The sequence below is a fragment of the Rousettus aegyptiacus genome, unplaced genomic scaffold (genome assembly GCF_014176215.1).
Source record: "Rousettus aegyptiacus isolate mRouAeg1 unplaced genomic scaffold, mRouAeg1.p scaffold_m13_p_2, whole genome shotgun sequence".
NCBI lineage: Eukaryota > Metazoa > Chordata > Mammalia > Chiroptera > Pteropodidae > Rousettus > Rousettus aegyptiacus.
The window spans coordinates 134,326,687-134,342,118 of NW_023416295.1; the positions used below are offsets into that span (position 1 = coordinate 134,326,687).

The following is a 15,432-nucleotide window of genomic DNA, read 5'->3' on the forward strand; positions in this document are numbered from 1 at the left end:
GTCATGGCCATTGATTGCCCAGGCTTTAGAAGTGAGCTAAGTGGTACTTAAATGATCTTCCCCAAGGTTTCACTCCAAGCTCTAAGACCCAGCAGAGGCTTTTCTCTGTAAGATGGACTTGAATATAAAAATAAATCTTTTAATTAGTTTCCACTTTAGTATGTGTTAAGGCTTAGGAAAAATATACTTTGGATGACTATATTAAAAGTACTTAGGAAACATGCACAAAAACATGCCTTTTCTCGCCCTTTACTTATCTGAATTGTTGGAGAAGACCACTGACTGAGCTTGATATTCTAAATGACGAGGGTCTCCCTTCTCTCTTAATTTGTGCTCTACTAGCACTCCATCCACCTACAGTGTCTTTACACATATATTTTATTCTATTACCTAGATGCTGACTCCTTTTCTCTATGTGATCACATATTAGTATATTTGTTGTCTGCTTTCCAGACAAATATTGCTCTGGTAAGCACCAGAGCCTTAGAAGTCTAGCGACAAAAATATTTAAAAATTTTTAAAAGAAATTGTCAAATGGATCTTAAACAGATGAGAATAAAAAAATGGTGAGGGCTATCCTCTAGCTTTTATAAAGGTAACTATTTTATAAAGCTATATATAAAGTGTTGGAAGTATGTAAGCAGGTTAGGAGTGATCACTTGATCTGGAGACAGAGAAGGGCATAATGGTTGATATTTAAGGCAACTCTATTTTTGTAGTTATGAGGTAGTTCGAATGGGGAATACAGTCATTTAGTTCAGTGATTCTCAGACATTGAAGGTCCGTACACATTTTAACATGCCATGCTTTCTAACCAATTTTGGGGCATGTGCTTAGATTTTGACATATTTCATACATACTCTTCGACATCCACGTTGCCCTCTCCACCCCTGAGAATCATTATACATAGACTTTTTTCACTTTTCAAATATAAAATCATAGTTAAATAAGCTTGTTCAAACTTCATGTGTCCTTTCTGGCTACCTTCACTCCGCATTCTGATGCATCCTTTTAAAAGCTACATACTCCCCAATATGCTCCATAACCCATACCTTGATGATCAATGATTTCATGAAACACTGCTGGCCTTTAATACAACAAAGTTCATTTCATAGTGTTCATCACCTTGTTAGATATTGCCTCTGCAGTCATCGGAAATCCACAAAAATATTTTTTTTTCTGGATTTTGATAATGGGAACTTTGTGTGAGGCACTGTCCTAGGCTCAATGAAAACAAATGAGGGAGAGCATGATTCTTGCCCTGAAGGAACGTATGACCTAGTCTTCTTGCCAAACAACTTAGGAAATATTCTATGCTTCTGGTGACTGGATCCAGTAAATTTGGGGCCTAAAATAATCTTCTGCCACCTTCCCAAAATCCCATCTTTTCATTTGCAGTGACAGTAGGGTTGGTGGTGGGGTTAAGTTCTCCATTATTCGGAAAAATACAAGCTACTTGGCATTGCTGGTCTTCTATGCTGTCTCTCCTCCATTTGGGGCACATTGGTCCAAAGAGGAGGTAGAAAGACTCCAAGGAAAGTATTCAGTAACTTTTGTTCATAGAGTACCCTATAGTCTACTTTCTTCTCTCTACCTTCTCAGCATGTTATCAAACTGTACCCATGGTGTGTGGGAAGAGTGAGGTAAAAGCAAATAAGACAAGTGGGGGAAAACAAGGATGATGAATATTCTTGAATACATAAGGAAATTTTTGAAGAATAAATGTAAATTCTTTATCAACCATTTCTGAAATAAGCAACCTTATTTTATAAGCAACTTCCTTAAAGATATGGTCCTTGCCACACAAAGATGATTCTTAGCTTCTAGATATTATTAGTTGGGTTCCATTACATTATTATTTTTGGTTATAAAAGTTGTGCATGATCATTTTAAAGAAGCACACCTGAAAATATAGTTAACAAAGAAAAATTTATGTGTAATTCCATCATCTGGAGGTAGCTAATTTAGCAATTTTGTGAAAATTTTTACTTTTGAATGTATGTATTTATAAATGTGTGTATGTCTAGACAAATTTGGATCATAGTGTATATCCAGATTATCTTGATTTTTTTTTTACCGAACTTTATGCAGAGATCATTTTTCCAAGCCATTAAAAATTCTTCAAGACTATTTATGATGGCATAATATTCCATTGTAATTCTTACTTCTTGAGGTGGATCAGGGGACTGGGCCAGGAGATGGAAAAAATGATCCTGGGTGACTATACCCTAAAATGTACTCAAGAATAACAATCTGATACTCATTCTTTTTAACTCAATGAAAGCTCAGAAAACACAAAACATAAAGTGAAAATTGAGAGTTTGAGCTTACACTTGGTGTTCAATATCAAGGTGTACCAAATGTACCAAAAGGAGAGCCTCTTCCAAAACACCACCTTGAAGTTTACTAAAATATATCTATCTGATCCCTTTAAAATCTGAAGGAGTGTACACACTTGGATTTCGGTACATAGCTAGCAGCAAACATACTAATGTAGAATAATGTTCTACCTCTCTTTAATTACGCTTTGCGGTCACATTGATATGTTATTTAGCTTTTCTACACACATATTATTGTCCACAACATGGGCAGAAATTAGGCAAACTAAAAGATATCCAGCATCTGTCACCATTTAAAAAAACAAGATGATTTAAGGCTGCTTTGCCTATGGAGCCTAAATCCCCCATATCTCACAACTCTTTAGGTAATCTCTCAAAGTTGCTTAAAATCATGGGGAGAATTTTGGGGGATCAGAACAAGGTTATAAGGGATTCTTTAATATTATTTAAACCCAAAGCAGAATGGCCAAATGCTTGGTTCTAATCAAAAACCAAAAAAATCAGGCATGTCAAATTTGAATAAAACGCAGTGATATAATTAACTCAGTGTATATCTAAGCCTATTACTATGAATTTTTATTGTAGTTTCCTACATTTGTCATAATAGATTACCACAAACTGTGTGGCTTAAAACAACATAAATTTATTCTTTCACAGTTGTTGGAGGCCACAAATCCAAAATCAAGAGTCAGCAGAGCCATGGTGCCTTCGAAGGTCTTAGGAAGCTGCCTCCCTTCCAGTTTCTGGTGGCTTTAGGAGTTCTTTGGCTTGGGTTGTGTGACTTCGGTCTCTACCTTTGACTTTATATGGTCTTCTTTCCTATGCATCTGTGTCACAAATTTCCCTCTGCCTTTCTCTAAAAACACCTGTCATTGGATTTAGAGCTGACTCTAAGTCCAGTATGAGCACGTTCAATATTCTTAATTGCATCTGCAAAAGACCTTGTTTAAAGTAAGGTCACATTCACAGGTTCCAAAGTTGAGTCCTGAACATACCTTCCTGGGAACCACTGTTCAATCCACTATAACTGTATTCTACAGTATCACAGGAAAAGATCTAGCATAAACAAACAAAGAAACAAACAAAAAAGGCTTATACTCCCTTTATGTTCCCTGTAATGGAATTTGACTTGTATTTCTTTGACTTAAGCTTTTGTATCAAACAAGAGATGCACTACTTGCAAGAATATTGAAGCAGAGAAATTTCTGTAAAAATTGCCTCCATTTTGGATTTCTTTCTACACTGGGAAAATTTAAGAAAATACAACACTAATTTCTTAAGGCTTTCACATGGATTCCAGATGTTGACCACTTAATCCAAGAAGGTGTTTCCTTATTGTACAAATGTGGTACACATCAAGAAATTGGCATTGTTTAATTTATGACTCACACATAAACCATTGTTTTTGTGATATAGTTATTTTAACTGATTCATAAACTAAACAATGTCAACATTTGGACACATACCATATTTGTATAATGAGGAAACACCTTCTAACATTAAATGGTCAACATCTGGGATCCATGTGGGAATGTCTTTGAAATTTAAAATAAAGACAAATTAGCATGGCATACATTTTCTCAGAGATGCAGTTAGTTGGTAATCAAAAGATAGAGTGAACTTGGTACTGTATTGTGGTTAAGAAAATAGTGATGTTGTTGATAGAAACATACAATGTTTTTTACGGCACTATTTTGAGGATGGGGTCAGTGGAAGTATGGAATGAAATACAATCCAGGCAATTTTGTGTCAGGGATCAAAAATCAACTCGAGTATACTACTCTCTTAGTAGGAGTATAAGGTATCAAAAACTTTCTGGAGAGCAAACTGATAACACAAACAAGCATACCCTTTGACCAGACGATTCTATTTACTGGGATTTATCTTAAGGAAATAGTCAGAAATGTGCGGATAGTTTTATATAGAAGGATGCTCAGGATAATATATTAGAATTTATGTTTTAGCGTCATTTTAGGTTCATAGAAAAGTTGAGTGGAAAGTAAAGAGAACTCCCATATGCCCTCTGTCCCCACATACACACAGCCTCTCCCTCTATCAACATTAAGCACCATCTAGCACCACTGTTACAGTTTAAGAACCTACACTGACACATCATTATCACTTGAAGTCCATAGCTGACATAAGGGTTCAATACTGCTGTTTTATATTTTATGGAATTTGAAAAATGTATAATAACATATATCCACTATTATAGCATCATACAGAGTAGTTTGCTGCCCTGAACATCTTCTCATAATACATTTTTGGTAACAATATGGGATTGATTAAATCAATTTTAGCAAATTTATATAACGAAGTCCTATGGAATTATTGAAATTCATGCTCTTTAGACAGTAAAAAGTCCCTGGTGTCTCTCCCTCTTCTTTTAAGGACACCATTTTATCAGATTAGAACCCAATACTAATGACTCATTTAACCTAAATTACCTCTTTAAAGGCCGTATCTCCAAATACAGTCACATTGCAGGTTAGAGCTTCAACATTTGAATTTTGAAGGGACACAGTTTATAACAGTATTATCTACATCTCCTTTTATTATATATTGATAAAATTTAAACTGTAGTTTGATGTATACAAATATTTAAAATATACTTTTGCTTTAGTTTCCAAAGGCTGCTACAATAACACATTACTGCAAACTTGGCTTAAAACAACAGAAACATATTCTGTCACAGTTCTAGAGACAAGAAGCCAAAAATCATTATTACTGGGCTGAAATCAAGGTACTGGCAGGTTTGGCTTCTTCTGGAGTTTCTAAGGTAGAATCTATTTCTTGCCTCTTCCTGCTTTTGCTGGCTGCCATCATTTCCTGGCTTATGGCTGTATCACTCCAATCTGTCTCCATAATCACATGGACTCTTCTTCTATGCCTTTTCTACTTCTGTCTGTGTCAAATCTCCCTCTGCCTTCCTCTTATAAGAATACATGTGATTGCATTTAGGACTCACTTAAATAATCCAGAATAGTTTTCTCATCTCAAGATCCTTAATTACATCTACAAAGACTCTTTTTCCTGTTAAGGAAACACAGTGCCAGGGATTAGGAACTCATATCTTTGTGGGGGAAAGGGGTTTTTTTTTTCAGCTCACTACAACCAGTATTTTAAAATATCCTAACTTTTTACAAGTAAGCTTTGATCTTAAACTACAGTTTCTCTTGGTCAAAAGTATGGTTTATACTGCATCTTGTAAATTTGTGTGTGTAGTATTATAAATTAACACCATTGTTTTAAATGGAGTACTATTGTCTTTTTTTATTTATCATAAAACTTCTAAATTCTTTTTACATAAATAGTACAATTGGCTCTTTCATTGCACACTTGCGCTAAAAGGAATTACGGATTCAATTTAAAGATTTCCTACTCTCTTTATCATTTTTACTTATTTTAAGTTGTATTTATGTTTTATTATATGATCTCTGTTTTCTCTAGGTGTGTTTAATCATTGCATTTCTGAAAGTTTTATTCCTTTTTATCTTGTTTCATGTTATTATATTTTCTTCCCTTTTATAAAAAATCTTTAATAACTATACTGTATGCTGTTTATTCATGCCATATTGTTTTCACCTTTATAAGATTTGTCTTGATTCATCTCTGCAAATTTATAATTCATGGTTTTTACTTCAGCAATGGAAATTGTCAGGCTCATATCATGAGTTCCACAAGCATTTATTAACTTCGTGTTTCATTTAAGACTGAGTGTATCTTCCTCTCCAAGTGAACTCCACTTCCTTTATCTTCAGACTCGAAGAATGTATTAGTTTCACCTAGACATCCAAACCAGAGGCTTGCGAGTAATCCTAGATATACTTGGCTTTCTGTCTGTCTGACTCTTTTTCCTCACCACATGGTTAATCACAAAGTATAATCTAAAAACTTATCCCATATCCATACATTCTAAACATGTATTTACTTCTCTCCATCTTGCATACTTTATTCCATTTTTGGACATCTTTTCTTACCTAGAACGACCTTCTAATTGATGTTCCCATTATCAGCTGAGGAAGAGGCTAATGAGCCAGAGTCTATTCTTTGAAATGTATCTTGATCTCTCTAAAATAGAGTTTCTTAACCTCAGCACTACTGTGTGTTATCAGCAACCCTAGCCTCTACCCTTTAGAAAGTCCTCCTTTACCCCAGTCATGGCAATAAAAAATATCTCCAAATATCTGTCTTTGGGGGGAGAGGGGATTGCCACAGTTAAGAACCACTGCCTTAAAACAGGAGTTTGATCATGTCACCCCCCTCCAGCTATTTCATTGTTTCCTTATTTAATTCACTTGACCAATATGTGTTGTACCAGGCTCTGTGCTAGACCACATAGGTATGATGGTGAACAGGTTAGATGGGGTAATTGACCTTATGTTCACTTTCAGTATATAAACAATCTAAGTCAACAAGAAAATATAAATTATAATATGTTCTAGAAAAGAAACAAGGTAGAGGCGAGGAAGGAGATAAAGTGGAACAGGGGTAGGAAGTAAATATATCAGTGAAATAGAGTAGGATTTCTGAGTCTCGTTGAGTACCCATTTGTGGGTTGTGATATGAATTTAGAGAGAAACAACTAAGTTTATGTATATAATTTTTCTCTATGAATTTTCAGATGTCAGTGCAAATAAGAGGAATGCAAGTTAACAATCAGATTTTAGCCCAGAGAGTAGTATGGAAGGATAAAAGAGTAAGAGAGCTCAGGGTTTTTCAAAAGAATGGGATTCTGATGGTGGACCATGGAATTTGGCTAGAAGAGGAAAGGCATGAGATATACAGGGGATGACTGTTAGTGAGAAAGGGGTGAGTTAAGTGTAGTGGGGTCTTGGTGAAGGTGAAGGTTTTTTAGCTGTGGGAATATGTAAACAAGTGATCTAGTGGCTAGAAATTGTAATATTTGAAATTCAGATTTTAGAAGTAATGTAATTTCTGGTGCTGATGAGGTCTAGGGTTAGACTATGGGGATGGGTAGCTAATAGGATGGAGAGAAAGGTCATTGGTGATGAAGAGGTGAAGGAACTGAAAGACATCCCATTTTAGGATGAAGTTTAAATTCTTCAATAGGGTGCACACAGATCTTTGTGAAATGGTCCCTACCTAATTTGTAATCCGACCTCATCATTCATTGCCACCTCTTCACTCCAGACTTTTTTCAGTGCATCTTGCTTTTTGTACTCTCACTATTGCCTTCCGATTTTTGCTCATATTCTTTCATTCTTCCTAGAACACTCAAATCTCCCTCCACTCTACTCCTCAGCTATATACATCTTTAAAATTTCCTAGATATTATCTCTTCCATTAATATGCACCTGAACATAAAATTCCGGTGAAATGTTCCTCTTTTTTCTTTCAGATAGACTCTGTACTTCCTCTTTTATAATTGCAAGTGTACTTCCTCACTAGTCTGTACGATAGTGATTTTTAGACTTGTTTATAACATACTACATGCTCATATTTTATAATTATTTCATTTATGTTTTGATGAGAATGTTGGGTGCAGTGTTCTATGCTTTAATTCATTTATTCATTTGTTCAATCATTCATTTTTTTATTTAACAAATATCTACTGTGTAAAATGTTCCAGGAACTCATTGAGATGCCTGAGATACCTCAATGAACAAAATAGCCAGAAATCTTTGCCCTAAATGCTTACATTCTAATGAAGGAAGACAGATAATAAATAATGAATGTAGAACATAAGTGTGTAAGAATCTGACAAAGGCTATGGGGGAAAAAGTAATACAGGAGGGCTGAAGGTGGTTTTTCCAATTGTAAATAAAGTGGACATAGGGAGATTCACTAAGAAGATGACATTTGAACAATGACTTGAAGGTGAGCAAATTAGTCATGTAGGAAGAGTATTTTAGGGAGTGGGAACAGGGAGTACAAAGGGTCAAAGTAGGAAGACAGACCATGTAGATGGAGATGCTGTTAAGTGGGAGCTAATGTGTTCAAAGGACAGCATGGAGGCAGTGTGACTAGAGGGGGGTGCAAACAACAAAGAGAATAGTAAGAGAGGAGGTCAGATAATAAGAGGTGCACTTCATTATAAGTTCTTTGGTTTTCACTGAGTGAGAGCAGGAGCAGGGCAGTGGCATGATATGATTTATGTTTTCAAAGGGTCACTGTGGCTACTGTGTTGAGAATAGACTAAAAGGGGAAGCGTGAAAGCAGGAAAGTCAGGAGGATAGTATAACAATCCTCAGAGGAGATAATGGTAGCTTAGACCATGATATTAACATGGCAGTAGAAAGAAGTGGTTGAATTCTGGACATATTTTAAAAGTAGAGCCAAAAGAATTTCTTGACAGAGTAAAGGTGGTATGAGGCAGAGGGGATAAGGATGACTGCAAGTTTTTGTTTGTTTGTTTTGCCTGGGCTCACAGAGGAATGGTGACATCATTTTTTGAGATAGGGAAATCTGTGAGCATTAGGTTTTTTGGAGGGAGATCAGAAATTAAGTTTTTAACATGTTGAGTATGTGTTCTTAATGAATTCCTCAAGTAGAGGTATTCAGTAGGCAATTGTATATACAAGCTTAGGCTTCAGGACAGAGGCCTGGGCTGTAGATATGGATTTAGAAGTCATTATTATGTAGACAGCATTTAAGCTCTGAGGCTGAATGAGGTTGCCAAGGGAGTGAGTATGGGAAGAGAAGAGAAGAGGCCCAAGGGCTAATGTTATGAGGTCTGAAAGGAGACGAAAACCAGTAAGAGACTGAGAAGGGCCGAACATTGAGGTGGGAGGAAAGCCAAAGGGATGGATGTCCTAGAAGCTAAAGAAGAAAGTGAATAAAGAAGGAAAGCTGGATCAGTGCTGACATTAGCATTGTGAGGTGGGAACTCAGAAAAGACCACTGGATGTACCAATGCAGATCTTGACAAGAACAGTTTCAGTGAAGTGATGGGTGTGAAAGCCGGACTAAAATGGATTTGAGAGTAGCAGAGGAGGCTGTAGTTACCAGTATAGGGGAGCAGAGAAAGGGGAAGTATTTGCAGGGGATATGGGTCATGCTAATGGGACTGCTAGTAAGAATGATTTAGCAGATTGAAACAGGAGAGAAAGGAGTACTACTAGAGAAGAAAGTTAGAGGGAATGGGGTCCAGTGCACACGGGCAGGGACTGGCTTTACACTGGAGCACAGGGAGTTCATCTGTAGTAAAAGTGGGAAGGCAGGGTATGGGTGCAGATGATAGTAAGTGCTTAGAAGTAGTAGAGAGAGTCTGAAGAAGTTCTTGCTGCTTAAAATTTCTCAGTGAAGTAACAAGGAAATCAGCTAAAAAATAGGAAGGGAATAGTGGAGGTTTATGTAGAGGAATTGGTTGGAGGGTGGATTGTATGGACAAGGTTTGAAATATATATGTATGTTGGACTGAGCTTGTTACAGTATTACCAAATTTTTATACACTAATTATATAGGGTTTGTTTGATTCAATTACTGAGAAGTTTATGATAAAATCTTACTGTAACAGAGGATTGTTAAGTTGCTTGTGTGCTGTCAAATTTTGCTACACATATTTCGAAGTTATTTTATGAGTACATGTAAGTTTAGGTTTGTATTCCCAGTGAACTGAAACTTTATCACATAGCAAATGTGTTTAACTTTGGTGACACTATTGTACTTGGATTCCCTTGTGCTATATCATCTCTCTTTTGGGTGGTATTTCACACTTTTATTTTTAATCTTTTTTATGCCCTTATGTTTTGGGGTATCTCTTGAAATAGTATGTTGCTGAATTTTGTTTTGTTTAATACAGTCTGTGTGGGGTAGGGAAGAAAGAGGTGTGTGTGTGTGTGTGTGTGTGTGTGTGTGTGTGTGTAGGGCACTAAAAGGATTGTATTCCACTTCATAAATACATTTGGAAAAGAAAAAGATTTGGAAAAAGACATCAAAGACAGTGGGTGGTCAGAGCAGTTTTAAAGGGAAAAGAAAAGCAGAACATGAGAACTACCCTATACTCCACAAGGGGTCCAGTGGGGGATACTTTGGGTGTTGTATGCCTTCAGGGATACCTGTGACCGACACACAGGGCCAAACTTACATGGAGCACAGAGAGAATTCACTGCCACTGAGTACAGTTAATGATGTGGAATGGGCTCACTGGGCTCTGTTCTCCACGGAGTGGATCTCTCAGGCAACAGGTTCATGGTAGGTAGGCAGAGAAAATCAGAACTTTGGGAGGATGTGACTTCAGAACTACTTTATTCCATGGGTCTTTTAATTAAGAATAAGCTCTCATAGATGCAGTGGGTTTCACAATCCAGTTATCTAATCATTAGCTAAATGTGTATTGATTACCCAAGTCAGGTCCCATTTTGTGTGGTAGGAAATCAAAATAACATGAGCAACAAGCCTCAACATACCTACCAGGATTCGAACTCCCCTCTTTGAACACCATCCTTAGACTCTCTGAAGCCATCAGCAATTGGGAGACCTTAGTCAAAGGTCTTTGAAAAAACAGATTTTTAGGTGATTGCACCTCACAGAGGGAAGGATGGTAATGGGGAGACCCATCACTCTGCCTGCCACAAGAGTGACAGCAATAGGTTTCATTCTGGGGGGAATCCCAAAGGCCAGACCAGCACGCATATATCTATGGGACCCAGTGGTGAAGTGACTAGTCTCACACACTAAAGGAGCAGCTCTTAACTCTTTCGGAAATCTGATAAAAGCACTGGACTCTCCCTCTAGATCGGCGGTTCTCTGGGGATGTTTGTAATGTTTGGAGACATTTTTGATAGTCATGACTGGGGCCGTACCAGCGGTATCTTGTCGGTAGAGGTTGGAGATAATGTGAAACATCCTCTAACCTATAGGACAGTTCCCATGACAGAGAGTTGTCTGGCCCAAAATGTCAATGATGCCAAGGTGAGAAACTCTGCTCTAGAAAAAAGACATGTCTGTGTATACACACAAACTTTGAGCACAACTTTAGTGGTTTCAGGCCTATCAACAGGCCTACTCAGAGAAAGTTGATCTCAGGGCTAAACTCCCTTCTGGAAGGTTCTAGGTACAGCTGACCTTTGAGGAACACAGATTTAAACTGTGTTGGTCCACTTATGTGTGGATTTTTTTTTCAATAAATCCATATAGTACTATTAATATATTTTTCATCCTTATGATTTTTTAAATTACATTTTCTTTTCTTTAGTTTACTGTTAGAATACAGTATATACTTATGCATATAGTATATGTTATATAATACATATAGCATACAAAATATGTGTTAATCAACTACTTCTGTTATCAGTAAGCTTCTGGTCAACAGTAGCCTATTAGTAATTAAGTTTTAAGGGAGTCAAAGGTTATATGTGGATATTTGATTGCACAGGGTTGGTGCCCCTGACCTTCAGATTGTTCAAGTGTCTACTATAGTCCCACATAAGGAAGAAAGATAGGCTTCTCTGAGCTCTATTTCAAACAACTGAATCAAATTTTAGAACATCATCAAAAATGTGTTTAATGGTTTGCATTCTTTGAAATAAAGCACACATTTTTACAAAAACTTTCCGCTTTTATTTTCAAATCAATGTATATTTTAAGCCAAACATGATACAGATGTTTTTGATTTATGTATTAATACATCAAGATGCTATTTTGTGTGGGTCATTTAATATTAGTAAAGTTGGGCAAGCCTTCTTTTTAGTAAGTCTCCAAAGGATATTTTAATTTTTAAAGGTAGGAGGTCATATTTTTCCATTAGGAAATTGATTAACATGAGTTCAAACCATGTTCAAGTACACAGTCCCGTTAGGATTTGGAGAAAACAAGTAATCTCTTACTTATTTTATCATGCTTATCCAATATGCAAGTGATTGGGGAATGACTTTAGTGAAGGCTAAATAGATCTTTGTTCTATTATGTTGCCAATAAAGTTTAGCCTTTAAGCTTCTTTGTAATGTTTGCCTCATTAAAACAGTTAAAAATCCCAGGAAATGGTGTATAGTTCTTTGCTGACCAAGTATGCTAATAACTTTCATAAAAATCTCACTATTTGGAATTTATAAAACTTTCTGCTGCAGTCAAGGGAGTCATTAAAAAGCTGATTATACCAGTCTTGCATATAAGTTAAAAGACACATTTTATTGATCATTCAGTAACATGCTCTGACTTCAGAAATGTTTTATTAAATACATACTATTTACTATTCATTGTCTGGGATTTAAAAGCAGACAGTTTTCAGAAAAAAGTACTCCAAATCATTGAGCAATCTTTACATTTGTAAAGCTATTGAACAATATAAATGCCACTCCTTAATGCTTTTAACTTTAGTTTATATGTGTGTTTGATTGAACATGCAAGCATATTATTTGTATTATTTTTCCTTCTGAATATGGAGTTTCAAATGCTAGGAGTGATGATTATGATTGTAGTTAAAATGTTTATTGACTATTAGTGTTAGAAAAATGAAAACAGTACTTGAGGCAGTTGTTTGGGTTTTCAACCATTTGGTCATTAATTCAACAAATATTTATTTGTTCTAGGCTCTAAACTAGGAATTTGGGGCAGTGTAAAAATGAATTTAAAAAGGATCGTCTCCTGAATGCATGAACTTTTCGAAGTGAGAGTTAAAATAGATCATTCATTTATTCATTCACTCAGCAAATGCTTTTTGAGCACTTACTATGTTATAGGTATAGTCCCAAGAAGCCATCAGCCAATAAAGCAGCAAGAATCCCTGTCTTTATCAAGCTTACAATAGGCAAGGAAAGTTTTTGGAAGATCAGATAAGAGAATAATAGTGAGAAAGCTATTTCTGTGGAGGAATAGAAGGAATAATACTAAAAACAATACTTGTCGAGCATCTACTATGTGCCAGGTATTGTGATAGGCTCATTTAATTTTCCAACATCACCTAAAGTAGGCAGTATATTTTAATTTTACAAATGAGTAAAATGAGGCTTAAAGAGACTAGAAAGTTTATTCAAGGTCATAAACTATATGTATGATTGACTATATTTGAATAGAATTCTATCTGATTATCTTCAGACTAAGTTGCTTGTGCCTTATTATGTAAGTATTGTGGAACTACCAACGGTTCTTTAGCTGTGAGTTCGGTTTGGCAGTATGTACAGTGTGAATAGCAAGGAGGGATGCAAGACTACTATAACCTCACTGCTTCCAAATGTTTTTCTTGATGACACTCTCCAAGAGAATGGTATCTATGACAAAAACACAGTTTACTTTCTGCATTTTGGCATGTAGGTATATTTAACTTTAACCTTTACTTACAGTATCATAGCTATGCCTTTGAGAACATTGTCATCTTCTTGACAATTGTAGAAATATCTGTGAACTTATCTGCCTAGCAGATAAGATCATATCTGTTTTTTTTTTTTTTAATCTTATTTGTTTACAAATGCCATCCATTCCTTAGGAGAACTCATTCCATATGATTTGAGCATGAAGGACTCCATTTTCCAGATGCGGAAGAGGACACATGCCCTAGGCCTGACTAATTAGAACACCCCAGTTCCCTGGCTATGGTGATTAGTTCAGGAAGAGTTGTCCCTGATAATTGTCTGCTGGAACTGTTGGGAAAGTTGCTTTCTGTTCTGTGAGATTGCTAAATTAGCATGACTTGGGGCTTGTGGGCTGTAGCTATTCGTTGTGCCTAGAAGAGCTGTCTAAAATAGAAACAGTGAGAGCCGTATATGAGCACCTAGATGTTGCTATGCCTGAAGCTAGACCTAAGAACTTTTCATTTATGTAAACTAATGGAATCTCTATTTTGTTCAACTTTGTTTGAGATGGGGTTTTATCACTAGCAATTGAAAGAGGCCTGACTAATAGAGTGACATGACATTGATTTTTCCTCTATTATTTACTGTGCCTTGATTATAAAATTATAAGTTGGTAAGGACAAAATTTACTGAACCCCCAAATTAAGAATATACAGACACCTTTTCTGTGCTACCCAGAGAGGGGCCCATCTGGCACTGTTCTTTGTTCCCATGTAACTTAAAAGGAACTTACACAATGTCTAGAGCCCTTGGTGTCCTGCAAATGAAGCAGGAGAATGTCCTCAAATCCCTTGTAGCAGGAACCCACTTAGGTGGCAGCAACCTTGACTTTCAAATGAAACAGTACATCTACAAAAGGGAAAGTGATGTCATCTACATCATACATCTGAAGAGAAGCTTCTGCTGGCAGCTCATGACATTGTTGATTGAAAACTCAGGTGATGTCAGTGTCTTATTGTCCAGGAATACTGACTAGCGAGCTATGCTGAAGTTTGCTGCTGCCACAGGAGCCACTCCTATTGCTGGTGCTTCATTCCTGGAAACTTCACTAACCAGATCCAGGTGGCCTTCCAGGAGCCAAGACTTCTGGTGGTCACCCATCCCAGGATCGACCACCAGTCTCTCTTTTGTTGACCTGCCTATCACCGCTCTGTGTAAACACAGATGCTCCTCTTCGCTCTATGAACATTGCCATCCCTGCAACAACAAGGGAGCTCACTCAGTGAGTCTAATGTCATGGATTCTCTGCATCTGCGTGACACCATCTCCTGTGAACACCTATGGGAGGTCAGGCCTGATTTCTACTTCTACAAATATTGAAAAGAGTAGGGCAATGCTGAAAAGGCTGTGACCAAGGAGGAATTCAGGGTGAATCTACTGCTCCAGTGATTTCACTGCTGCTCAACCTGAGGTCGCAGATGGGTCTGAAGGTGTACAGGTGCCCTCTGACTATTCAGCAATGTCCTTTTGAAGACTGGAGTGCTCAGCCTGCCGCTGAAGGCAGGTTTGCAGCTGCCACTGCACAGGCCACCGAATGGGTAGGAACAACCACTGAATAGTCTTAAGCTGTTAAGTAGTTTTAAACAAAATGGAAATAAGGTTGATGGAAAATAAGTTTCTAAAAGTTTTTTAAAAAGTCAAAAATATAAAATATTTGAATATCTTGGACAACTGTCTTAGTTAATTTCAAGGGAAAGACACCATATCTCAAAATTCCCAAATGATGTCAGGGCATGCTTATCAAATTTTATTTTTAAATAGAATGATGGCATTTAGATTTTTGAGGCTACTCTCATACAGTTTTCCAAGGGATATCCAACAATTCAGATCTATTAGAAGCT

The 15,432-nt window shown here is 36.7% G+C and overlaps 1 pseudogene; it reads left to right on the forward strand.

Annotated features, from left to right (window-relative positions):
* The first annotated feature begins 14,327 nt into the window (after positions 1–14,327).
* LOC107511744 lies at positions 14,328–15,150 on the forward strand (annotated as a pseudogene).
* The last annotated feature ends 282 nt before the right edge of the window (positions 15,151–15,432 follow it).